This window comes from Notamacropus eugenii, chromosome 1, assembly GCF_028372415.1.
Source record: "Notamacropus eugenii isolate mMacEug1 chromosome 1, mMacEug1.pri_v2, whole genome shotgun sequence".
Taxonomy (NCBI): domain Eukaryota; kingdom Metazoa; phylum Chordata; class Mammalia; order Diprotodontia; family Macropodidae; genus Notamacropus; species Notamacropus eugenii.
In genome coordinates, this window is record NC_092872.1 from 727,345,430 (window position 1) to 727,373,071 (window position 27,642).

Sequence of the window (27,642 nt, forward strand, 5' to 3'; positions counted from 1 at the left end):
AATATTTATTAAATGCCCTCCATCCCTTTAAGGGAGCTGTAACCAACAGCCACCAATGGGCAATAGTAATGCCAAAGAATGAAAACTTATGGGGCTGGGGAGGTGACCAGGATGAAATGGAATTCCCTTCCAAGGACCTTAGATTAATGTTGGCTGTGTTGTTTCCACTACAGTGGACCAAGGCCCGAAAGGAAATGAAAGGCAAAAAAAACAACAAAAAAATAACAAAAAACCACCCCAACTCAATCTGGACAGCCATTTCCTTAGCTCTATTTTTCTACCCAAGAGGCACCAGTGGTTAGCAGTATGGTGGCAACAAGTGGGTCAAAGGTCAGCCAGTCCCGCCAGCTCTGGTTACCATGGAGACAAGGTCTATTCATCCAGCACACAGAGGACTCTTCACATCCACTTAGGCACAATTGAGCTATTACCGCGAGCCCAGGAGAGCTGTTTCTGGAGCACAGTGGACTCGCTAGACAGGGCAGAGTTTAATGGAGCTGATTAAGATGGTCGTTGGGGGAATTATCCTGGAGCTGAATTAGGGAATGCCCCCTGCCCGGAAGCCGGTTAAATCCCCCAACGTCATCCCTCCATTGACACTCTCCCTTTTCTTGGAGAGATGCTCTGAGACCCGGGATCCTACAGTATCACTTTGAACAAAAACTAAGTCCACACACACTCCCACTCCCTTGGCTGTTCCTCAGCCCCATCCGCATTTCAGAAGACTGACCCTGGGGGCCGAAGATCTCTGACCTCTGCCACCTCTGCCACCGTCCTGCTTGTTCAGCATGCTGACAACAAAATGATTTAGGGACCAAAGTGCTTCAGATAGAAGATAAATACCATGAGGGGGAGATGAGGATTCCAAATCCTTTCCAGGAGAAAAAGAAAAGAAGGGGATTCCACCATAAGGTGAGAAATTCTTCAGGAGGAATTCATAACATTTTAGGAACTTTTTGGGGGGAGGGGAGCATGGCGTGAGGCGTGTTTAATGCTATAAAGAACAAAAATTCCTAACTCACAAGTCCATATGAAGACAAAGGGAAAGTACCATGGCCACATGGTGGGAAAGCTAGCTATGTGGCCAGGAATAATAGTTATACATAGTGCTTTAAGGCTTGCAAAGTACATATATTTTATCTCATACACTACATATATTATTATCTAATAATGGCCAATATTTATTATCTCACTTAGCACAACAGCCCTATGAGATAGATCCTATTATTACCCCTGTTTTACAGATGTGGAAATTGAGATCAAGAAAGGTTAAGTGATTTGCCCTGGGTCACACAGCTAGTAAGTGTCTATGGCTAGATTGGAACTCAGAGCTTTCTGGCTCCAAGTCCATCACTATCAGTCTCTGACACATACTAGCGGTGAGAACATGGCCAACTTGCATAACCTCTCATTCTTCCAAGTAATTCTCTAAGACTTTCAGAGGAGTTGCTGATCTGCATTTGTGAAAGGAGTTCTCAACATCTGGGAAATCACAAGGTCAGACCAGAAAAAAAAAACCACAAGGACCTATTGTGACGTCACTAATCTCATTGCCCATTTACAACATATAAAACACTGTTCCTATGGAAATAACTGCCCCCACGGTTATATTGTTTCATTTAACTTTGTATTTTCCCCAGAACCAATTATGGACATTGGGAGGGGGTATATTCCTGGAGCATTAACTTGGTCCTCCAGGGGGTCTCCAAAGGAAATAGTATGGCAGTTTATGCAGACCTGAAGTAGAGACGATTTAAATTTTCTCTGATGACCACTGAACCTGTCAAATTAAATAAAGTTTTCTTCTCTGGCACTGGGTGCCATATTTTAAGAAGCTGACTGAAAACCTGCTTCCAAGGGAGGATAAGTAGGATGGTGGGGGCAGTGTGAGCCATTGGAGACATAAGGAGGATGGTTGGGGGCCACTGGAGACTGCACTGGATTGGGAGTCAGGAGCCCTGGTTACATTCCTAGCAAATTACCACCTTCAGTCTCTGGGATTATGACCAGGGGCTTGTCCAAGCCTTAGCAGCCTTCTCTGTAAAATGATAATAGCCAGCATTTATAAAGTGCTTTACATACATTATCTGTATTTGAGATTTTCATTTAAAGGAAAGAGGGTTTGAATGAAATGGTCTCTAAGTCCCTTCCAGATGTAAAATTCCGTGGCTCCTCTTCCTGCTCCAACTTGTGCCTGCCCCAAGCTGGCTTAAAATCATCATGAACCGAACTGCGGAACAGATTCTGAAAATCTAGTTAACCTGCCCCACAGAGAAAGACAGCTTTGATGACTTCCAGAAACGTTTCTACACCTGAAGTAAATCCATTAGTGGACAGCCCAGAAACACCGACAAAAACCTCTTCTGTTTTCTAAGGCATTAAAGCTTAAATAATCCTCAGCCTGGCTTTTAGAGTGGAGGGGGTAGCCCGTGTCTGGAAGGGACACAATCATTAGCTTCCTGTAGAGCTCAGCTCAGGTGCGGCCTGCTGAATGAGGCCTCTTCAGTCTCAGCTGTTGAGACTCTCTCCCTCTTGAGTTTGCTGCCAAAAGAGGCAGCTTGCATAGCGGATAGGTCTGCCGGACCTGGAGACAGACGGATCGGAATTCAAATCTCCCTTCAGATATTAACTATGTGGGTGACTCGGCAAATTACTTAATAGCTCCAAACCCCAGTTTTCTCATCTGTAGAAGGGGAAGAATGATACCACCTGCCTTACATGGTGGTTTTGAAGATCAAAGAAGAAAGTTTGGCTATTATTATTAATTAAAATACAATATATTCTCCTATATCTCAGGTCTTTGGTGTGATGGTGCTATCAGAAAGACACAGCATGGTCCGGCATATAAAGCCCTGCACTTGGAGTCAGGGAGGCCTGGATTCGTATTTTATCATGGACATTTGCTAGCTGTGTATGCCTGAGAAAGCAGCTCAACCTCTCAAGTAAAGTGTGACTCATTGTATTAACATAATGCACAGGCTTTTTATGAAGCTGAAAAGAGACTATCCGAGTAAAACGTTTCATAGGCCTTAAAGTACTTTACAAATGACAGCTATGATTAGATCACAGTAGAGTATAAACTCCCTGAGGACAGAGATTAGCTCTCATTTTTAAATTTCCATCTACTGCTGCTAGCCCATAATGCCTGGTAGTATTTGGTGTATAATAAATGCTTGATGATTACTATTAGGATGACTTCCCCATAATTAGGAATCTAATCAGTCTAAGAAAAGCATTCAATTTCTCTCAATTTTTTTTAAAGTCTTGCTAATGTTTCCTTGATCATCTTTCACACCTACTACAGTCCTCTTGGGATACCCCATCACAGGAGCTTGGGTCCTCAAAAGCTGGGCCAGCAGACTCTGGCACGTGCAACCAAGTTGGACAAGATTCAGTGCTGGGCCCAGCAACAGATGGTGTGCGTCTGTTATCTGAGGACTAGCCTGGCTAAGCTGGGAAGGCTGGCTGCGGGGCGAGGCATTCTCACAGAGGTACAGGCTCTTGCCAGCTCTAAGGTGCATGTGGGAGAGCTGGTCTTTGTGCCAGCATAAGGAGCCTCTGTGCCTCAATGACAGGGTCTCTGGAAGGATGTGATCAGGGGTTTTTAACCTGGTGCTCGTGAATTTGGATTTTATATCTTTTATGTATTTAAACACTGCAAAAGGGGATCGAAGGGATGACTTAAAAAAAAACTATTACAATGGACTGACCTCCAAAGAAAGCAACATTCTATTAAAGGTTTTCATGATTTACTTTGACCAATGCTTCCCAAGGAGATAGCATCAGATTCACAATTACAGATGACCTTAGAGTACATATTGTATGACTCCATTGTTTTACAGATGAAGAAAACAACAATAGAAATGAATGAACTGACCCCACATTGCACAGAGAACAAGTAAGGAACTTGGTCCTTGGACCAGAGATTTAGATATGGATGGGACCCGAAGGACAAAGAGTCCAACTCAACTCATTTGACAAGTAAGAAAATGAAGGCTGAGAGAGGTACTGTGATTGGTCTGAGATCAAACAGGCTAAATAAGTGGAAGAGGTGAGATTAGAAACCTGGTCTTCTGACTCCAAAGTCTTTCTAAGCACCTACTGTATGCATGGCACCAGGTCGTATCTGAAGGATGATAATACCCCAAAAACTCAAGTATGACTTGCTATCCACAAGAGACTCACAGTCAGGAAAGGGAGAAGATGGAATCCGTGGGGAAAAAAGAATCAAAAAAGGTTCATGGGATTGGCACACTGCATTCTACCCAGCTTGGATGATGGCTGTCCCTAAAGGAAAATGACTACTTCTATTTTTGCCTCCGCATCTCTTGTGCCCTGAATGTAGCAGGCCCTTAATAAATGGTTGAATTGATTAGCATTAACCGTATCATAGGCAAGATAGCTTTAGGTTAGTGGAAGGACTCAGAGGAAGAGTATATTCAGCTGGGCCTTGACTTCCAATTGAAAGTGGGAGAACTTGAGAGTCACTCTAGTCCATGGGAAGGCAACTGAAGCTACTTTCAGGTCCCTCACCCATTCAAATGTGTGCCCCACACAGCAAGAGACAGGATGTGACCCCCAACGATCAACTAGATGAGCAGGAAGAAGTTACAGCCAAACTATAAACGGCAGACAAAGATCTGGAAAACCATCATCAGGCTGGGGCCTTAGCGTAGGGGCAAGTGGTATTACTTAATTCAATTTAAATATTGTATGAAAGGATCTGGGCAGGCAACAGGAGTGTAGAAATGTTTATGACATGGAAATAGAAACAAAAAATGAAAGCACCCTCCCTCAAGAAGAATAGATTTTACTGGGGGAAAAGAACAGGGAATTCTTAATGGGGGAGAGATGTACACAAATCAGTTTGATGGGAGTCAGCCTAGTGTAAAAAACCAAAATAGTGCATGGACTTAGTGGACCCAAGTTCAAATCCAGACGTTGCTAATAAAAAGCATTGTGACACAAAATATAACTCTCAGGGCCTCAGATTTCTGCCTTCAAAGAATAAAGGTGATGGACTAGATTTCTAAAATCCCTTTCAGATTTAAGCCTCATGATACTAATAGGAGCAGACAAAAGGAGAGTGTTGTAGAGGATGGATCACTTTCCATTGGGAGGATGGAGACTAAAAGTAGAACGTCTGTTGAGCTTAAAAGGAAAGAAAAAAGGAGAGGGGAACTTGGAACAGAAGGAGCTGGGGAAGGAGAGTTCATTTTAGCCATAGCAGGTAATATTGTATGATTAGATATGGAGGGGTGGAAACGGTGGTTGGTTTCTAGGTGCAAGGGCAGCTTGAAGGAGGGAATGTTTTTGCTTTCCTTTGTATACCCTGGCACTTAGCACAAATCCTAGTATACAACAAGCCTCTAATAAGTATTTGTTTATTTGTCTGACAGTTTAGCAAAACCAGAGTAATGGAGAGGAGGCCTTTATGGGATAAGGTTGGCAAAGTAGATTGGACACACCCCTAGAAAGCCTCAAATGCCAGGATAATATAATCTCCGCACTGGAAATCAGCCTTGAAGATTATTTAGTCTAAACCAAATCTGAATAATTATTTTCTAGAATATATTCAGGTATATTATCAGGTATATAGAAAATACATCAGCCTTCAATCGGAGACCATTCCCATCCCCCGTCGTCCCCCCCCCCCCCCCACTTCTGTAGGGTTCAACATTGTGGAATCACAGACTAATTAGGAAACTTTTCTTCCATTAAGCTCAGAATCACTCCTCTGGAACTTTCAACTCAATGCATTTACTATACCAGGCATTGGGCGAGGTGCCCAGGGTTACAAAGACAAAAATGAGAAAAAGGAGCTCCAGTTGCCTTCCCATGGACTAGACTAGACATGGACTCACTTCGTGGAACTCACAAAGATTCCTAAATGGCATAGTGAGAAGTGTTGGACTTGGGAGTCAGGAAGACCTGGGTTCAAATCCTGCCTAAGCTGTTTACTACCTGTGTGACCTGGGGTAAGTCATGTAAACTTAAAGCATCATATAAGTGAAAACTGCCATTATTATAATCTTTATCATCATGGAAACAATATGAACATAGATAGGCAGATACAAGACAGAAAAGACTTAAGGACACAGTAATGTTGTAGGGGAGGGGAGTAGATAATATCAACTATGGAGGAGGATCAGGAAAAGCCTGCTATAGAAGGCATTCCTTGAGTAGAACCTGGAGAGGAGCCAAGGATTCCATGAGGTGAGCTAGGAACTCCCCTTATCTTCAGCTTCTGCCTCTAGGGCTGAGCAGTCCATGTCTCTACACCTTCTTCAATGTGTGAGCCCTTTCACACTTGGAGAGAGCAATCATGGATCTCAGCGCAACAAGTATGATTCCTAAGCACCTAGAAGGGGACTACTATTTCAATTCCTCTTGGGCACAGAAGAAAAGGACTAGATTTGGAGCCTAAAGATCCAGGGTTTGAGACCTATTCTTGCCTCTTGGAATCTGATTGCCTTCAAGGGCCAGCTTAAGCAATATCCTCTGCCTGAGGCTTCTCCAGTGCCTTCCACTACCTACGCAGCCTTGTATCTGCTTTGTCTGTTTTCATGTAAATGTACATGGGAGAAAAGTTGCTGAAGGGAAAGGAGTCTCACACACAATAGACCTTTAATGAATACTTGTCAAAATGAACAGAGGTCTCTAGTGATTGGAAGGATGAACAAGGGACTCAGGGAACAAGAACAGATAAAGAAACAGACTTCTCACTTCTTGATAGAGAGCTGGGGGACTGTGAGGGTAGAATGGTTTATACATTGTTAGATGTGGCCATTCTTTTTTCTTTGTTTAACTATGTTTCTTAACATGGGAATTTTAATTCTGCTCTGGTTATAGAGCAAGGGGAAGAGCTTACAACTGAAAATGACAGTGATGTACAAACAAAAGACATTGATTAAAGGTCTTTCACAATATGATTCTTACTTAAGGAGCTAATGCTGGGACTTCTCCAAGCTGGAGCATCATGTCATTCAACAACCCTAGAGAAGGCAGAGTTAGAGGCAAAACTCCATCATCTTTGGGAAAGTATCTGAACTCAGAGAACCTTGCTTTAAGCTTACATTCCCTGTAAGATTCTGGCCCAGTAACTCCACAATTCTAGACTTCAATGCCTTTTGGTAATCCACCTAACCTACCAGTGAAAAATCAGTATATGGTATTCTCCGGGGCATGGTGGTCAGGGGAGATATTCAACTGGATCCTGGGGAATGGCCAAGAGTAGGCAATTTTCCACCCCCAGTTCCTGCCATTCTTATACTTGTAGCCACCACATTTAGTGTGGTATCAGTGCCAGAACCAAAGTATCTAATGCCTCGTCTAGATATTAGCATTACCAAGTGGACAGCACCTTGGGAGTGAGTGCAAAGGCTATCAGCAAATCCCCTGGGAGCAAAGGTGCCCACCTGAGTTACAACAAAAGATCCTTGGAGCAAGTGAGATGGTGAGTCATGGTACAGAGGGCTGGCTTTTACTGACTTCACAAGATACATGCATTCTGGGAGTAAAATAGTAACCATGAAAAATGTGATGTGGGCTGGTAATTTTGTATACTTTCCTCCAAGGCAAAACTAAGCAGTAGAATGCCTTAATTTTAACATTGCCGACCGCTTTTCAGAATTTGTTTGGAATACCTTTCCTCTGACAATTACAAGTAAAGAAGGGTGGTAGTCTCCTGGGTGGCATGAGAGGATACTATAGGGAACATCCCAGACAAGTGAAACTTACAAACTAGGAAACCTACAAACTTCTCAACAGCTGGTCTGTTTCAGGACCAAGGGAGGGGAACCAGGAAGGATGGAGACAGGGCTATGGGATACCCTGGGCAGAAAGGGCCCCAGCTAGTCTGTACTTTGTTAGCTGCTAATCGCCTCTTTTGAATCAGATCTGCATTCTCTCTCTTTGGGCAGGACAGCCCCACTCCCTTACCTAACACAGTTCACTGTGGACTCACCGCCCCAGAGGCCAAGTGCCCAAGGAACCTGAAACCCGGCCAACATTAGCACAAGAAGAGAAAAGGGAGATTGTCCGACTCGAACAACTCAAACATTTCATTCTCTTTCGAGGCCTCAAAACCCTAATTTGACCACAAAAACCTGGCCTCTGGTGTTTCTGTTATGAGTATCAGATTCCTTCAGCTGAACTTGGCTGTTCGCTGCCTGAACAAATTACATTAACAATACAGAGAAATGTATACAGGGCCTTAAAAACACTGCCGAGCTGGGACCAAAACAAAGGCAGGGGTGTCCTAGCAACAAACCTTACCCCCACCCCCAGCCCCCCCAACACACACACACACACACACACACACACACACACACACACACACACACACACACACACACACACACACACACACACACACACACACACACAGCTTTAGGCCCTGCCAGGAATTGTGAACCATTGAGTTCTCCTCTTTTCTGCAAACAATTAGGGACGGAGAAGTCACAATTACAGATGGGATTTACAGCCAAAGGAACAATCTATAAATCACAGGGCTCCCACCCCCCACCTCCAAACCCCCCAACCATTCCTAACCAAATAATCAGATCCAGATGTTTAGCCACAGCTGCCTAAATGTGTGGTACATTGTTGTCCAAGTAGACTAAGATCTGACTCTGTGAACCGTCAGAGGCCAAAGCAGGAGGACTTTGCCAAGCCAGAAGGGGCCCTTTTTCCATCTCAACTGTGAGGGAGCAAGCCCAAATATGAGAAGCAACTTGGTTGGAGCTATGGATGGTGTGATGGCAAGTTGTGTCCATAACTGTTCAACTACTAAAAGACAGGCATGGCTTCATTGCCCCGATCCCCAAAGGTTCCCTAGTCTAGCATAATTTAATGAGATGATTAGTATGGCCATGATGTAGTGGAGAGAGAAGACAGGCTTGAAGGAAGCTAAGAAGCCATGGGGTTCAAGTCCACCTCTGTGACCACGGGCAAGTTCCTTAATCTCTCAGTGCTCTACAGCTAGGCAACATTCTAAATCTTTAGGTTAAAGAGAAGGTGCTTGCTTGCACTGGTAGAAGGTGTTCCCCTACCTTAAGGTTCCCCATACCAGCAGTTCTTAATCTGGGACCCATGAATCATCAAGGGATATAGGGATAGATTTCCAGGAGTCTGTGCATTTGGATGGGGAAAAAATTACAGCTTTATTTTTATTAATCTTTTATTTACTGTATTCCTGTATATTTGTATTCATTTAGAAGCATTATTCTGACAAAGGATTCATGGGTTTCACCAGACTAACAGAGTATCTGACACAAAAAAGGTTAAGGTGCCTTGACCTATATGAATGAAATCACAAGTCCGGTCCCAACCCCCATCCCTTATAATATGATTCTGATTCTTTTTTGTTTTTTAATTGCTTAACTGACTCCAAGGACAGAAACACAATTTTTCCTCAGAAAATGTCAAAAGTTGAGAGACCTCAAAGACCACTAAACTTAGACTATAATGTCTTAAATTATCTTCTACAAAATGCCTGGCAAGTGGTACTTAAGTTGTTGCTTGCCCCCATCTCTAAGGAGTCTCCACTATCATCTCCCATGGTAGCTCACTCCACTTTTGGACAGCTCTAACCAATGGACCTAAATTTGACTCTCTGCAAGTCACTGCTACTAGTTTTGCTCTCTGGAGCCAAGGAGAAAAAGTTCAAGCCATTTTTCCACATGAAGACCCTTCAAATACCTGAAGGCAACCCTTAGACCCTACCTTGAGTCTTTTCTTGTTATTCAAATAATCCTCATATAACATAAAGTCAAGGCCTTTCACTATCCAGCTTCTCTGAGTGCCTTCTAGCTAACCAAGGTCCTTCCTAAAAAGTGGCACCCCAGACTGAACATCACAGGCCAAATATAGTTTGACCAGGGTAAAAGGGAGTGGGACTATTCAACACTAGTTGTGGTCAAATGTTTTTATCATCTGCATCCAAAGATACCATAGACTTCTGGGTAGGACAGTCACAATCAAAGCTCTAAATCTGGCTAGCTATACTGCAAAAAAAAAAAATGTCGCTTTTCTCTATAGACAGAACTCTATAAAATGGTATTGCAAATTGATAATCATTAATGAGGCTTCTAGTATGGGTCAGGCATTGTGATGCGGATGGAACAGAATGAGTATTAGAGTCAAGATGACCTGGGTTGTCCAAGTCTCATCTCTATCACATCACTGGCTGTGTGACTTTACATAAGTCACTGAGTGCTAGAGTGTTGTTTTACAGGGGCAAGAGTTTCTCTCCCAAGAGTTCCTTATGCAGAAGAAATCACATCTGATCTGAAAAATAAAACGGCATGCACAGAAAGGTGCTAGGGATATAAAAACAAAAATGAAAATAGCCTTGTCTTCAAGAAGTTGACATTTTATTGGGGTGATTATAATTGCAGATTCTGACAAGCTGAGAATTTACTATTCTTTGGGTTATCCAAAAGTGGAATGAGCCACCATGGGAGACAGTAGAGACTCCTCACTAGATGGGGGCAGGCAAAGACATTTCATAGAGGATAATTCAGGTCACTGTGGTCATTGTAAATAAAAATGACCTCTTGGGAAAGCCTGAGCTCCTCAGTTTCCCTCACCCTGGTGCTGATCCTGTCTCTGGAACTCAGCATTTTAAGAGGGCTCCATTCTATACCTATAGCCATCTGAAGCACTTTGGCTGCTACCAAATGTTTCTCTACAGTAGTAAATACTTAAGAGTCAAGATTATCTTGTGTTGCCTACAAGATTGTCTGGTAACTAAACACCTCAGTAACAAGTGACATTTAGCTTCATCCTCCTTCATCATCTTTGCCAGACAGGTCTTCTCTAAGATTTCGTATGGAACTAGATGAAGCATAGCATAGCCTGGGATGACCCAGCTGTTGTTTTTAACAGGAGAAGGAAGGAAGGAAGAAAGGAAAGAAGGAAGGAGGAAGGAAGGAATTCAATGGAGTGAAATGTCTGCCTCAAGGCAGTGGGTTTGAGCATGTTGTTAGCTGGATGAAGGCTTCCTTTTCCAATAGGCAACATGGATTATGCTCTTGGCTGTTACTCTGTGATAGGATCTCTAAGGGAATCTGGAGGTTCATAATGGTCAGGGGAATTTGGTCTCCAGGTCAGAGAATGTTGACAGGATGGTCACGTTATATCTCACTGACAACTTTCTTATGAACAAAATGTGCACCGTACAACAAAAAAGAAGATGAAACCAACTCGAAACTCCTTAGGTGACCCCTCCTTCTAGGTTACCTGACCAAGTTCAAAACTTGAGCAGAAAGCTTACCTGAAATAGGAGAGGGAGAAATCAAGAAAGTTTAGCTATACAGAGAGGCATCAGGAAGTCATGGGTTTGCATCCCATCATAGACTAGCTATAGAACCTGGGGTTATAGAACCTCTGTGGCCTCCATCTCCTCATCTACAAAATGAGGGTGAAAGGGAGAGGGGGGGCTAGATGCAATGGTCTCTTTGATCTCTTCCCAGATCTAAACTTATGGTCCTTTGAACAATGGGAGGGTGAAAATAATAATGACTAATACATATAGTTCTTTGCAATTTGGAAAAAACAAACAAAAAATAAAACTACTGTCAACATTAGCTCATCTGATCATCATAAGATTTGTGCCCTTGAAAGACTTTTCAGAGAAAGTAGTTCTTGAGGAGAGTCTAGTATAATAATACCAAGTTTGGTTTTTTTATAGTTTAATGACGTTTACATACCTTAATTTGGCCCTTCCAATTACTCTGTGAGATACCTTCTCTTTTACTGTGAACCTTAATTGTCTCATCCATATATGGGGATAAATGACTCACTCAGGATCACACAGCTAGTCAGGGTCGAAGGTAGGATGTGAATCCCGGGTGATCAATATTCCATGAATTCCTCAAAGACTCAACATTTCTTCCACAGCATCACTACTGCTCAACCTTGGTCTCTGGATATTCTTATTTGCACCAAGAAATGAGTTTCTTTCATTGTAGGAAAAGGAAAGGGCATCAATGACTCCCTATTAACCTCTAGGATCAAATAAAAGGTCATTTGTTTGGCATTTAAAATGGCCCCTTCTACCTTGGTAGACTTCTCACAACTCAATGCATATTGTCTTCCAGTCATAGTGGCCCATTTGCTCTTAACTCTTTAAGACAACACAATGCATCTCCCATTTAAATGCCCTTCACAGATGATCCCCCAAGCCTGGATTCTCTCCTTCCTCACCTCCACCCTCCTATTCCTTTCACAACTCAGCTCAAATGCCCCTTTGTGCAAGGTCTTTCAAAGATTCTCCACTGTTAGAGCCTTCCCCTCTATGGCTACCTTCTCTGTATTCTGCATGTGTCTCATATAGATCGATAGACATATATGTTGTGCCTCCCATTAAAATTGGGTCCTCAAAGAAAGGGGTAGTTGTTCCCTAAGTTTTCCTCCACCACTTTATCCCAGTGGTACACAGCAAGCACTTAATAAATACTTGATGACTGATTATACTCAGATATGGTGAATTTTACTTAGGTTCTATGATTTTAAAGTCACAGAACATTTTCAAAGAGAAAAATCTGAGCACCTGGAGAGGGGGTATCATTAGCTCCACAGCCTTTGGAAAACCATTGTTCTTTTCTGGACCTCAGTTTCTTCAACAAGATAATGGTATCACACAACCTGTGGCATCTTTTGATGCCATGCTCCACACTTCTAGCCAAGTCTGTGACCACCATGGGCAAACACTGGGCTGGCACTCCCAGAACCATCCAAGTGAACTAGGAATTGAGGCTGCTTCTGGTTCTCCCTTCTCAGGTCTGCCTCGTCTCCTCATGCTTTCTTCAGGACTCAGCTCAAATCCTACTTTAGGGAAGAGGTGCTTCTCAGTGCCACCCATCATTTGGGCCTTCCCTCTGAAATTGCCTCTCGTTTATACTGTGTCTTGTGTGGACATAGTAGTTTGCATATTGTATCACCCCACTGAAATCTGAACTCCATAAGGGCAATGACCAGATTTTTGAATTTCATTGCATCCCCAGCACTTAGCACCACTAAGAAGTGCTTACAAGCTTGCTGACTGACTGACTATGGCCCTGATTGGCTGGGCTCAGGGTCAGTGACTCAACTCAAGAAAGCAACTCAAGGATGTGGTTAGCTCATCAACTTTCTATTCTCAATCAGGCAGAGTAGCAGAGCCATCCTTCTCTACTTTGGGCCTCTATCCCCTGCTACGTCATGTCAATTTTAACCTAATTTCTTTGAAGAAAGAAATCGTGATTGATCGCTGTGATTGATCCCAGCCTCCAACTCACTAGAACACACTGGCGACAACAGTTGCTCAGAGGGGATGCAATCACTGTTGGTAGAACCTGGAATCTTCACCACCCATTCTGGGGCTGCCAGTTACTATAGAGTTATATAATTAGTTGGTTATACTCCATTTCTAGAAGAGGACTAATTTTGGTGGGGCTGGGATAACTGGAGTTCAATTTAATCATACAAAACTTTCTACTTCCCAGGTGTGGAACAAAGAAAATAGAATCCTACTCATTTTCTTCTCCTCTATATTAATCCCCTAAGAGGCCCCAAGCCATAGAGGAGGGCTATACATGCCTAACCTTTGAGCTATAATAGATTTTCTGATGCTAAACCCATGAGGTCCCTCCCACTGAAAGAAAAGCACCAGAGTGCCTGAATTAATAGGATTTTGCAATGATGTCATATTTTTCTATTGGTGCTGGAAGATGGGGCGGGTATCTTGCCCTATAAGTTCACATGTGTACAGAACTCCTGGTTAGGAAACTCCTGATACTATATCTCCTTTGGAGACTGACACCTCTAACTTACAGTATTAGATGTTTGGGAGCTGGGGGAATACGGGGAGAGGAGCCTGAAAGGTCAAAGTGAACCAGTCTTTGGCATATACTAGCTGACTTGAAACAGGGCCTTTCTAACTCCCAGGTCAGCCCCCTATCCATGAGCCATCACGATGTTCTTTAATATTAGCAACGTATTAGAACCAAGTGTCAGCACATGTTAGAATGTAAGCAGGGGCTTTGCATTACATCACATTACAGAATGTAAGACGGTAAGGGCTTTATTCATTTGTTTGATACCTAGCCTAGTACCTGATAATTGTTTGAGACTTGATAAATGTGGACAAGAATTAGATCCAAATGTAAGTCATAATTCCTTGGATTTCCTCTTCCCTTTTCTTTAAAATGTTGTTCTGAAGTGCCTGTAAAATTATTTTGCCTTAAGTATTTCTGGAATCAATTTATAAGTTAAGATGGGGCAAACTTATTTAAGAAAATCCAGGCAATAATTATCCATGTGATGATAGCCAAGTCATTTGCTTTTTCCAGGCCTCAGTTTTTTCACCTGTAAAATGAGTAGACTGAATTAAATGATCTCTAAGCACTATACCACCTACATGATTCTCTTATTCTGGGAATACCGCATACTTGGGAATATTAGTGTTCACCCATTTTCCAAGAGATCTCTTCTGCCTCCTCTTCACTTAAACCACATATGCTCCAACTCTAGCACTAGCTTCTCAGAAGATTTTCCTTTATCACCACATCCTCTACCTCTATGATCTCCTGTGATTATCTTGAACTGTTCCTTCCATCCCTTTTTTGGTATTCCATTTCTTCTGGATTTCTTTCTCATCTCGCCAAAGAAAATATAAGGACCAGTGGAGAAATAGATGAGAGTCCTGAAGGTTCATGGCCTAGAGAATGAGTGGACTTGTCTTCCATTTTTTTGTATTCTGAGTGAAGGAAATGGGGCAGGCAGTGAGCTTCCTTAGGATCTAGCAGGCACTCAAATATTTGCTGACTGATATGCTCCAGCTGTTCTCCACAGAAAACAACAAAGAGCAAATTCATCCACTAGAATCCCCCTGACACATTTTTAAGGAGGTTATTGTCTGTCTGAAGTAGATTCTCCTTCCATTAACATCACTCATAGCCACAATCCCCATATATTTGAATTCAAGACAATTGATGCAGTTCAATAGGAGGATGAGCCAGCATGGTGAAGTCTTAAAAATGCTAGTCTAATATTGGGAAAGAATTTTGTCTTCACTGGGCCTCAATTTCCTCATCTGCACTAGGACTAGATTACTTCTAAGATCCTTTCCAGCTCTGAAACTATGATCCCATGAACACTCGCATGAAGTGACATTTACATAATCAGGACGTAATGAGCTAACAAATGACTTCTTGACTGAAATACGTGATCCCTAGACTTGCTTAGGACTTTTGCTGTGTGCAGCCTGGGCCCATAAGTATCGCACTTAATCCCCAGACTTAATGATTAGGACATCAGGATCTCCAGACAATGATGGAAAACTATACATTGTAATAATGTAGAGGTAATTAAAAGCATAAGAATGAGCCCAGTTTAGTGACCAACTACATCTCAGCACTGAAGGTGAAGCCAAATTTTGGCTTCTTAAGGGAAACCTGGTGGACAACAGGTTTTTAGTAAAGAAAATGTTATATCATGCTTATTTCGCTTGATTTGACCTCTCTATTATCAGGGATGGACATTATACTGGGGAGATAATGGTGTGGGGGGAAAGAAGAGTCACTGAGGAAAGAAAACGATTCCTAAGAAACAAGCAGCTACAAAACACTTTTTACACATTTTAAGAAGTTTTGGAGGCTACCCTAAGAACAGGAGGCAACATCTCTTTGTGCAGAGGCCATGGGATGATGGTAGACAGAGGCAGTAGAATATTACCTCCTTGAGGGCAGGGACTGGCTAGTTTTTGTCTTTTCATCACTAGTGTCTGGCATAATGTCTTGTACCATGTAGGCACTTAGTAAGTGCTTACTGTATATGGATCACATAGCCAAGGGACAGAGGTCAGTTTTTGGGGGGAGAACTTGGGGACAGAAAAGGACTGTTATCAGGTATACAGGATTGCTCTAACAGTGTCTCAGAAGGGCAGCCCAAGTTAGAATGGTCATAATACAGAGAAGCCAAAGATGGGTGATATACTATAGTGACTTGAGGTTCTTCATGGGTACTGTCTCTAGGTCCCTCTAGCAACCCCAGGCCTGTGGTTCTAGGCTTATACTTAGAAAAATCTCAGTCTTATGGTCAATTTCTCTCATTCTTCACAGGGAAAATGAATAGGCAACCAAGTGGAACATCAGAGGAGATGACACTCAGTGGGCAATGTCCAATGGCATCAAGCCTGTGCTTGATCTTTTCATCACCAAGAGTCCCATCTGCTGTGAACCAGCCATCCATGGGATGGTTACAGAGTAAAGGACCTGCGGGACTGACAAATGAGTAAACCACAGAAAACTACATGAAGACTGGGTTGATTCAAAGATGAACTGGACAGGGAAATGTCCACTCTAGAGTAAGTATGGAAAAAGAAGTATACACAGAAAAAATTATGACTGCCCGTTTGGGTGGAGCTGTAGTGAAAATAATCAGAGGATGACCAGTTGAAGTAAAAGTAAGCCCATCTCCACATCCTTGGGTGTTTCTTAGTGATCAGGTACTCAAGGGTGGGAGAGGTGCTGGGAGAGAGATGGATGGGAAAGGGAACTGGGATCCTCAGAAGACCCAGACCTCTCTCTCCTACTGCTACCACCAACAGCATTATTATGAGTTACATTTACAGAGCACTTTACATAATTGTCACATTTGATTTTAACAACAAGCCACCAAAATACCTTATACTGTTATCTCCATTTTACAGAAGAGGAAACTGAGGTTCACAGATTTAAAGCTAAAAAGGAATGCAGAGTCCATGAGGTCCAACCTTCTCACTTCACAAATGAGGGAATGTGTAGAGAGTCAGCCATCCAGATGAAGGGACGTGAGGGACTGACAAATGAATAAACCATGGAGAACTCCATGAAGATTGGATTAATGCTAGAGACTGGATTGATTTTAGAATTTTAGGATTGATATTGAGAGAGATCAAATGACTTGGGATCACAGGAGCATACATTTAGAGCTGTTGTCAGGTTTAGCTCTACATACTTCCAGCAAAAAGTAAAATGTGTTCAGTGATCACTCTCAGAAAACAGGTAGATGAAATGAGTGAACCAAACAAAGCACATGCAGGGGAAATCAATTAGGACTAATGGGTGGAGTGATGTAAGAGCCAAGTGCCAGGAAACCATCCCCAGGTGGGTAGGAAGCTAAGAAGCTGGTCTGACAGTGGCCAGGTGGCCAGGGACCTGATTCTTAATGCACAAGAGTCCAGGAAGATGTCATTCAGAGTGAGTATCAGCAGCCAAGAATCTGTCTGGTAGTGGATGTGAGGGTATCCAGATGGATTTGCCCCTTTGTGGACAGGAGACTAAAGAGTAAATAGAGCACTAGGAATCTATCCGAAAATAGACAAAGAAAAAGCTGTTCGCAGAGGACAAGAGAGCTAAATGGGGTGGAGGGGGAAGGATACTTCAGGGTAGATGCCCACACTCCCACTTAAGCTTTAAAAGCTACCTTCTTGCCCAGGAAGTCCAATAAATGATCTATGATATGCATGCAGTGATCAGGCAAATGAAGGTGTCAGTCAACAAGCATTTATTAAGCACCTACAATGGTTCAGGCATCAGGTGAAGTGCTGAGGATATAAAGAAAGGAAAAAACTCCCACCTTTAAGGAGATTACAATCTAAGGGGGAAATAACAGGGAAACAACTATGTTCAAATAAGACATATTCAGGATAAAATAAAGAGAATCTCAGAAGGAAGACACTAACATTAAGAAGGAGGAGGGATGCACATTTCAGAGGGGCACTTTGTGAGTAAGCCTCGACATCACTGCATATCAAAGTCATACCATGTGAAGCAGAAAGATCCCAGATGGTGACAAGAGTGTGTACTCCCCTCTGGCCAGACCCATCTCTACAGCAGAAGCTCTTGAAGGTGGTGAGGGTGGAGCATTCAGGTGGGTGGAAAGAAATTCCCATTGACTAAGAAATGACAAAATAAACTAAGGTATGTGAATGTATTGGAACATTGGTGGTGATGAGGGATGCACAGGAAGAATTCTAAGAAGCATGGAAAGACATATGAACAGAAGCACAGGGAAGTAAGGAAGCAAGAAAACCATCCATACAGGGAACATAACCATCTTTGTGAAAGTATCAGATGGCTCGATACACAAGAGCCCGATTTTACTGGATCATCCTACCAGGAGCTCACGGCTTCCATTTTCTTTCCATTTCATATTTGTATCAACTACATATTATGCATAAAATGCTTCCTCACCTAGGGACAGAGAGAACAAAGATGAACAATGATAGATACTGCTCTGAAGGCATGATCCATCCAAAAGTATTCATTAAGCACCTTCTATGTATTAGTCATGGGTGAGACAAGTGAAAAGAATGAAATCAACCCTGCTCAGCAGGAGCTAACATTCTAATGGAGGGCGGGACAACATATACACATTAAGTGTGCACAATATGAATATAAAGTTAATAAGTAGAAACCTACGCAAAGCAAGTCAATGCAAGGTAGCTTGGGAGGGAGGATGCCAGCAGTTGGAGGAATTGGGAAAAGCTTCATGCCAAAAATAATGCTCAAACTTCATCTTAAAGGAAGAAAGAATCAATCGTGGAAATATTAAAGTATGGAAAATTAAGGTATGGAATTGTATATGACCAGGTGCTAGACATGCAGGCACACTACCTCATCTCTAGGAGTGCAGAATTTAAGCTGGAGACCACAAGATAGGTACATAAAGGAAAACACTAAGTATCTACTGTATGCCAGATGCTGGGCAAAATACTGGAGATACAAAGAGACGCAAAAGACAGTCCCATGGTCGAATGGGGGTGGGGGAACAACATGTAAACAATGATGTACAAACAAGATACACCCTGAGTAAATTGGAGATAATCAAGGGAGGATAGGTGCTAGAATTAGGGGGAATTGGGAAAGGGTTCCTCTAGAAGGTGGGAATTGAGCTGAAACCTGAAAGAAACCATGAGGCAGAGATGAGAAGGGAAAGCATTCCAGGCTTGGGGGACAGCCAGAGAAAACATATGGAGTCGGGAGATAGAGTGTGATGTCTGAGGAACAACAAGGAGACTGTTGTCATTGTATCACAGAATATAGGGGGGAGGAGGAATATGTGTGAAACTCATTACACAAATATTCATCAAATATACAACTGCGCAGGGCAATATACTTTAGAGGAGAAAAGAGGGATGTCTGGCTTACTTAGTAAAGAAAAATAGGAGGAACAGGCAGGAAGGTTATTAGTACAGGCAACGCAGAGCCAGCTGGGAAAGCTCAGGGTAACCAAAGAGAGAATCACAGTGATCCAAAATGATTAAACCATGGCAAACTATATAACTTCCCAGGAGAAAACTGTCTGACTCTTATGCACTGGACCAAAACCTGAGCCCAAAGGTGGCTTTGTATGTTGCAACAGATAGCCAATTCCTAGGTGGTAGTGAGGTCAGGAAATGAATATTAAGGCAGGAAGGGGTAGGGAAGGGGGGGTAGGGAAGGAAAAGTGAAGAAGCAAAGGAAGATGGTGGTGGCAGCTCCATCAGGCTCCAGTTTCATCCTAGAGCAGGGATTCTTGTATCAAGGACCCAACGGCAAGCTGGGAAATCTATATAACATTTTTAAATGCATAAAAATAAAGGAAGCCAATTTTTCTGAAATACGGTTATCAAAATAATTTTGAAAGACTGATTTCATGGAGACCAGGCTAAGAACCCCTGCTCTAGACTCTAGATATGTCTCAGGCTTGACTGGGTTTAATATACCCAATCAAACCTTGGGCACAGCTATGAGCAAGTGATTAGTGAAACACGGGAGGAAAAGAGAAGACAAATGCTATCAGATACTGGACAGATCCCTGATCCAAAGAGGGAATGATGACATTGTCATTTGGAAGTTTCTCCCAGACCTCCCCCTGGACCATCATCATTTCCCTTACCCTAAGCTGTGGAGGATGATAAGATGTCCCTGACTATCGTGGTCACCAAAACTTCACAGTTTTAGACTAAAGGTGTCCAATACAATGTTGGTCAAATCCCATCAAAAAACACTCCATGATAAATCTAACCAGTTGTAGTTTAATGAGAGAAGCCATGATAACCTGGCAGTTTATAAATGTGTCCTTTTATGTTCTACATATTTAAACAATTCAGGAGGAAAGAGCCGGTCCTCTCATCTTCTATCTCTTCTCCCTTGGACAAGTTATCTTCCATGTCTAGATTGTACTCTCATTATCTTGGCCTCCCAAAATTCTGAGTTTTTTCGAAATACTAGCTCAAATGCCACTTCTTTTCTTTTGGGAGGCAATCGGGGTTAAGTGACATGCTGACGGGTCACACAGCTCCTAAGTTGTCTGAGGCTAGATTTAAACTTAGATCCTTCTAACTCCAAGGCCAGTGCTCTATCCATTGGCCGACCTAGTTGCCACCTCAAGTATCATAGGATACTTTTCTGATCCCCTCCCAGAAGTTAGCAACAACTGCCCTATTATACTGCATTTACCTTTTACATAATGTGTAAGAATTCATCTGTGTCCATGCCATTCCCTTGCCATACCTCCCCTATAACAGAAGAGGACAGGAATTGTTTTCTTTTTGCCTTTTTGCCTTTTTGCCTTTCTGTCCCTAGCATTTTGCACAGTATCTAACACAAAGTGTGTTGAATAAAGGAATGGGGAGGGGTTCAAGAAATCTCTTAATCACTGCATTTCAGTCTTAGATTTAGTATTATTTGCAAAATCGCTTTGAAACAACCTGTAATTTGCCAGAGAAGAGAAAGACACAATGAAGATTTTTTCCCTTCTATTTTCTGTTTCTCATCTGGGAATGAAAAGATCAAAAAACTGCTTAAGAATCAAGAGGCAACTTAATACCTTCCTAACTATCTCTCAAACTGTAAATGGACAGAATGATGTGCCTGGATCAGACCGAGGGAGGGGACAGAAACCAAAGTGGCCGAAGCCAGAGTCTGGATGCCAAATTATCTGGAGCCAGGTCTTATCTGCCAAAGGAGTATTTGAAAAACTAAGTGGAGCTGTAAATAGACTCAACCTACTGCAAATGGGAAAGGCAGAAAGTAAATCGACAATTGAGCTACACAGTTATTATAAACAGTCCAGATTGGTGAGAGGCAGCATCAATCTGCATCAGTGCTGTAATACTTTAAATTTTGTTTCCTAATGTCACTATGTAAATACAACTGAAACATTATTAATATTTCCATGCTAATAGATGTATTTAATAGAAAAGGCATAACTGAGATGCTGAAGTATTTAATAAATATTTGTTGTTGGACCGATCGCCGGATTACTTACGCTAACTTCTTATCCCAATCACTTATCCATGCCCAGGGAGAACAGAGCACTTTGGTCAGGATTTGCTCACTAGAAGCCACTGCTAACATATTGCCCTAATATTCAGCTCCTCAGTCAGGTATGTTAGGCATTTGTTTCCACTTGTAAGACCTGGAAGAGCTTCACTGGCACTGCCTTCTGTCCTGCAGGAAGAGATCCGTCAAGAAGCAGGGGCCAGACACTTCATTGATATTGAACGTATTCAAGGTTTCTTTCTGATGCTGATCCTATGTTGTCTTTCTTCCTCCATTTTTGGTTGTTACGTTTTCCCATTTCTCTGATGTCTGCTTGTCTACTTGGTTGCTGATTCCTGTTGTCTGTGCTTTCCTCTCCTGGCCTCTTATCTACTTCCCTTAATGACCTTGGGCAGATGCCACACTCCACTCGATGCGGCTCCTTGCCTTGACTTCACCCATGTTGCCCAGCAGGCATTGCTGTCCCCTTGTTGGTGGCTACACAAATGCAGACATGAGGTCTAGGTGCCCAGGTATTCCGTTCCAGCCAGCAATCAGATTCCAGGAAGGAAACAATCCCTTCAAGAACCGAAGGTGGTGGGAGAGTTGGAACACTAATTCGTTGTTGGTGGAGCTGTGAGCTGATTTAACCATTCTGGAGAACAATTTGGAACTATGCCCAAAGGGCTACAAAAATGTGCATACCCTTTGACCCAGCAATATCGCTTCTAGGACTGTATCTCCAAGAGATCATAAAAATGGGAAAGGATCCCACATGTACAAAAGTATTTATAGCAGCACTCTTCGTGGTGGCCAAAACTGGAAATCAAGGAGATGCCCATCAATTGGGGAATGGCTGAATAAATTATGGTATATGAATGTAATGGAATACTATTGTGCTATAAGAAATTATGACTTCAGAGAGGCCTGGCAAGACTTATATGATCTGATGCTGAGAGAAAGGAGCAGAACCAGGAGAACTTTATACACAGCAACAACCACAGTGTGTGACGATTTTTTCTGGTAGACTTAGAACTTCATTGCAATGCAAGGACCTAAAAAATTCCCAATGATCTTTTAAGGCAAAATGCCTTCCACATTCAGTGAAAGAACTGTGGAAGTCAATTTTAGAATGTAGCAGATCATCTTCTTTTGTATTACGGTTTGGTTTGTTATATGATCTCTCCCATTCATTTTAATTCTTCTATAGCAACATGACTATGGTGAAAATGTATTTAATAGGATTATATGTGTAGAACCTATATAAAATCATATGCCATGTAGGAGGAGGTGGGGGAGGGAGGGAAAAAAAATCTAAGTTACATGGTAGTGACTGTGGAACATTGAAAAAAAAAGAAACAAAAGTGGGAGGGCTGTAAAAGGCTGTCTATACCTATTTGTCATTTTGAAATCATATCAGATCATTTAATTTGTCCCTATACAGGTTTGCCTGCCTTAAATAGAATCAACAGTTCATGGGCCTCAATGTGTATCTGCTCCCATTGGTTTAACTGAACCAGACACCACGTGCTTTCCTTTGGAACTAGATGCCGCTGTGCCCCATTTGTAGCAACCTCTTGTCCCTCAGGGCCATGGGTGAGATCCCTCTGCTTCCTCCTTCTGACATGAGGACATCAAAGGGCCATTGCCTCTTCTTAACTCTTGGCACACCAGCTTCAAATTTCCCCGCCGGGACAGGAGAAAATGACCAAGCATATGAAGAAATGGCTGCTCCCAACCTCTTCTTGTCACATTCTTGGACTCCGGCCTCCACCTCCACCTAATACTCCAACTCACATTCTGCCCTGGTGCCCTGGACTTCAGGCTGGTGATCGGACCACTGTCCTTTCCAAGAAGCCTTTCCTAGTCTTCCTTAATCTTCCTTTCATGTGAGATTCTCTCCCATTTGCCTTCTAGCTGTCTAGTTGCTTGCACAGTGTCTCCCTCATTAGATGTGAGCTCCTCTCTATATGAACAGTGACTAGAACATCATGGGGGCTTCATAAATGCTTTTTGACTTGGCGTGTCTGACCCATATCCAGGTATTCCTAAAGATCATGCTCCAGTGACCAAGCCTATGGCTCCAGTCTATCATGTGCTTCAGACTGGTACAGTTGCCCCATAGGTAGGACAGCTAAAGCCCAGCATGCTGCTACCTAATGGTCACATTCATGTCATACAGGCTTCCACCCCTCTCCCCAACTTTCTACCTCATGCTCCAAGGACACAATAATCAAACCAATACTACCATTCTTGGAAGGGACTGGTAAAGCATTTTATATAGATTGTCTCAAATTGATAAAACCTTCCTCACAAAATAACATGATTAAAATTCATATCATTTTATGGATAAGGTGAAGTGAAGGTAGAAGAGTAGTTGGAAAAGTAATGAGTCTCATAGGATGAATGTAATTTTGGTTCTTCTCTCCTAGAAGCAGTTAGTTAGGTGGTCCAGTAGATAAGAGTGCTGGGACTGAAGTCAGAAAGACCTGAGTTCAAATCCAACCATAGATATTTGCTAACCCTGTTTACCTCAGTTTCCCCATCTGTCAAATAAGCTGGAGAAGAAAATGGCAAACCAATCCAGTATCTTTGCCAAGAAAACCCCAAATGGGGACATGATACTGAAACGACTGAACAACAACTTTTCTCCTAACCCCAAATCCAGTACTCTCCACAATGATGCACTGCCCCTCTAAAACATAACCGTGCATTGCCTTTTTTTTCCTTTTCATAAATACACATTTGGCAATCATCCAAACTGCTGGGAAGCTTTGGCTTAAATCTGAAACTTCAAGGCTACTCCAGGGAAACCTATGGGTCTGGTCTGACATAGACCAGACTGAAATATATCCATTAGCCTTCAAAAAAAAACCCACAAAAGTCCCAATATCATATTTGGATTGAATTCAACTACACTAGATGGCTAGAGGATTGCAGTGACATCACTTCCAAGTGTTTTGGAAAAGATAGATGTTAATCCCTAAAATAGACTCAGGAAGATACAACTATACCCTAAGTGTATGGCTCTTTTTCCTTTTCTCAGAGTAGGTCAAATGAAGACCATAGACCCAAATAAAGTGACTTTCTATAGCTCTTCACAGTTACAAAGAGATTTCCAAGATATTTTTTTCATTTGTTCCTCCCAACAAGACTTCCAAGTAGGTAGAGTGAGTAGCATCATTGACCCCAGTTTACAGAAGTGGAAAGTGAAGCACTAAGGTTCAGTGACTCAATGAAGGTCATATTGATAATGAAGGATGGGACAAAGACTTGAACCTAGACCCTTCAACCTCCAGGTTCAGTAGACTTTGCACAGAGTCCCATCATGCTCTTCTTGGATTTCCAAGATACCCAATCCAAATCCCACCACATACCATAAAAGCCTGTCCAAGGTCCAGGATGGGTGGTGTGGGGACGATACATTATATTAATATAATCTCTATAGGAAAGAACTAAGCCATCCCAGTGAAATCAATTGATTAATGAACAAGCTTTTTTTAAATGCATATTTTATGCACCAAGGTTCTTGACCTCAAGAAACTCACATTCTATGGAGAGAAAGACAAAATAACAACATATATCTCTGTAGTAACCCCCAGGGACCATTCTTCCCAACAGGCACTCACTCCTAGGTTGGGTCTCCTGAGAGCAGCTACTTACTGCTCTCCTTAGGACTCTAGGGATAAATCTGAGGGAATGGGGTTTCTAAAAACATTCATCACAAGCCCCCAGTGGTGTATGTCTCATTGACAATCTGTCAGCAGTACTTAACTTTGAGAAAGGTATTTTTAGCTAAAATAGTTTAATAAGAAATTGTCGTATAAAACATTCTCCCCAAACCAGGGGTGTATTTTCCCTTGCACTCATAAAGTCTCTGGGGAGAATGAGGTCACACTTAAAGTATAGAGGAAGTAAGGCACACATATGTGGAAGAGACCTGTAGCAAAAGAGTACTTAAGTTCCTCATTATGATAAGTCCTTTTGTCCCTTTCTTGAGTCCTTATGAAGTCTCTCCTTAGGCAGAATGTTCTAACAGATGCTGAGGATCACTGTACTGTCTCTTTAGAGTTCACAGCCAGGGCTTTGCAGGTCCAAGAGATCTCGAAAGTGCTGCCTGCTCAGGCAGTAAGTGAGTCTGTGCCCTTGGCTAGATATGCCAACAGTCCATAATTAATGGAGGAGGGCAAGTAACACCCCTTGTGAGCATGCCCTTCCCTTGCTCTCTTGCTGCCCCGTGGTAAAAATACAAATGTTTGCCTTCTGAATGTATTCTAGACTTTGGAGTCCTCAACCAACTGGCTTATGGTCCAGGGGTGGGCAACCTGTATCCTTGAGGCCGTATGTGGCTCTCCAGTTCCTCAAGTGGACTAACCCAATACTGAGTCTTGCAACTACAAACTATAGTTATTTCATATCTAGATCCACAAGTACATCTGAGTCTTTCAGCCGATAATCACAAGATATTTCCACGGTGGTATTATTTAATGATCAAAATATTTTTATTTCTCAAAAACTGATTAAGGTATTATTCATACCTGGTCTATATTTCTGATTGATTGATTCAATAGAATTATCAGGACCTTCTGTGATTAATTGGGATAACCTGATATATAAGTATATGCAAAATAAATAGGCACAAATTAAGAAATGGTCAAATTCTCAACTTCAAAACCAACAGAAAAAGAGAAGAGAGGGCTAGAAGCAGGTTAAAATATATAGAGAAATAAATGACTTCCCAATAGGGATCAGGCTTCTCAGCACCATCACAAGAATATACAAATCTCACTGTTCTGGATGAGAAATAGCTCCCTCTAGCCTATAACAGCTCATATGTACCTACTGCACCTTTGTTTCATTTAAATCATATCTACTTTTGGTTTGTTGTAGAGGATTCCCCACTATGGAGACTACATCTCAATGCAAGTCAGCACCTAGTCTGCAATTTAGAGTCTTACAGCAAGGGTGGTGCATTTGAAAGAGCGCTGGGTCTACTGTCAGAAAGACTTGAGTACAAATTCAGCCCCAGACAATTATTAACTTTGTGACCCTGGGCAAATCCATTGTTTTATCCCTGCCTTGGTTTCCTCATCTATAAAATGGAGAAATAATATCTTGCCAGGCTCCCGGGACTATTGAGAAGATAAAAACAGATAATATTTATAAACTGATTTGAGAAACTTAAGGCACTACATATATATCTATATATAAATGTTAGCTATGATTATTACTGTTGTTTTTAATTGCTTTTGTATCAGGGGCCCTTTGGTAGTCTAGTAAAGTCTATGGACCTCTTCTCAGAATTGTTTTAAATGGATAAAATTAATTATAAAGGATTATGAAAGACACCAGTTATAATGAAAGTTAATGCATATATATGCATGAGGGCAGTTAGGTGGTGCAGTGGATAGAGTACCAGGCCTGAAGCCAAGAAGATTCATCTTCCTGAGTTCAAATCTGACCTCAGACACTTCCTAGCTATGTGACCCTGGGCAAGTCATGTAACACCGTTTGCCTTAGTTTCCTCGTCTATCAAATAAGTCAAAAAAGAAAATGGCAAAACACTTCAGCATCTTTGCTAAGAAGACCCCAAAATGGGGATACAAAGTCAGACATGACTAAAAATGACAGAACAGCAAATAGACATATACATACACACACACACATATACAAAGTTCACAGATCCCAGATCCCATGTAAAGAATTCCTGACTTAAGGATCTAAGATAACTCCAAAAGACTCATGATGAAAAATGCTATCTACATCCAGAGAAAGAACTTAGGAGTCTGAATGCAGATGGAGACATACTATTTGCTCTCTTTTTTGGTTTGGTTTGGTTTTTTTCTTTCTCATGTTTCCTCCCATTGGTTCTAATTCTTTACAACATGACTAATGTGAAAATATGTTTAAGATGAATGTATATATAGAGCCTATATCAGATTGCACTGTCTTGGGGAGGGAGGAGGGAATAAGGGTGGAGAAAATTTAAAATTCAAAAACTTAAGGAAATGAATGTTGAAAACTAAAAATCAATTAATTCATTGAACAAACAAAAGAATTCTTGACCTAGAGAGTTGCTTGGCAAACTCTGAGTTTCATCAATTTGCCCAGGTAAGTTTGTAAAGTGGGATGTGAACATAGGTCTTTCTGAATCCAAGAACAGCCTCACTTTTCTTCATGCCAAGTTGACTTTACAACTATTATACTATTACTACTATATGCTAGTATTCTCATTTTAAGATAAGATTCCTGAGGTGCAAAGAGTTTAACTGACTTATAAGATCCTAGATTTAGAGTTGGAGAAGATCTCCACTGTCATACAGTTCAATTACCCTCATTTTACAGAGGGGGAAAGAGAGTGCTGGGA

The 27,642-nt window shown here is 41.9% G+C and overlaps 1 protein-coding gene and 1 long non-coding RNA gene across 4 annotated transcripts in view; one reads left to right on the top strand and one right to left on the bottom strand.

The window, feature by feature from the left end:
• Positions 1-27,642, bottom strand: part of TCF7L1 (transcription factor 7 like 1) — a 224,833-nt gene that overhangs the window by 112,226 nt on the left and 84,965 nt on the right. The window lies entirely within an intron of this gene.
• Positions 32-27,220, top strand: LOC140522321 (uncharacterized). Of its 2 annotated transcripts, none has more exons than XR_011973284.1 (4): positions 32-912; positions 5,723-5,978; positions 16,107-16,351; positions 22,720-27,220. It is a non-coding gene; the product is annotated as an uncharacterized lncRNA (long non-coding RNA). The 2 variants fall into 2 exon arrangements; XR_011973285.1 differs by lacking the exon at positions 22,720-27,220 and adding an exon at positions 16,697-22,661.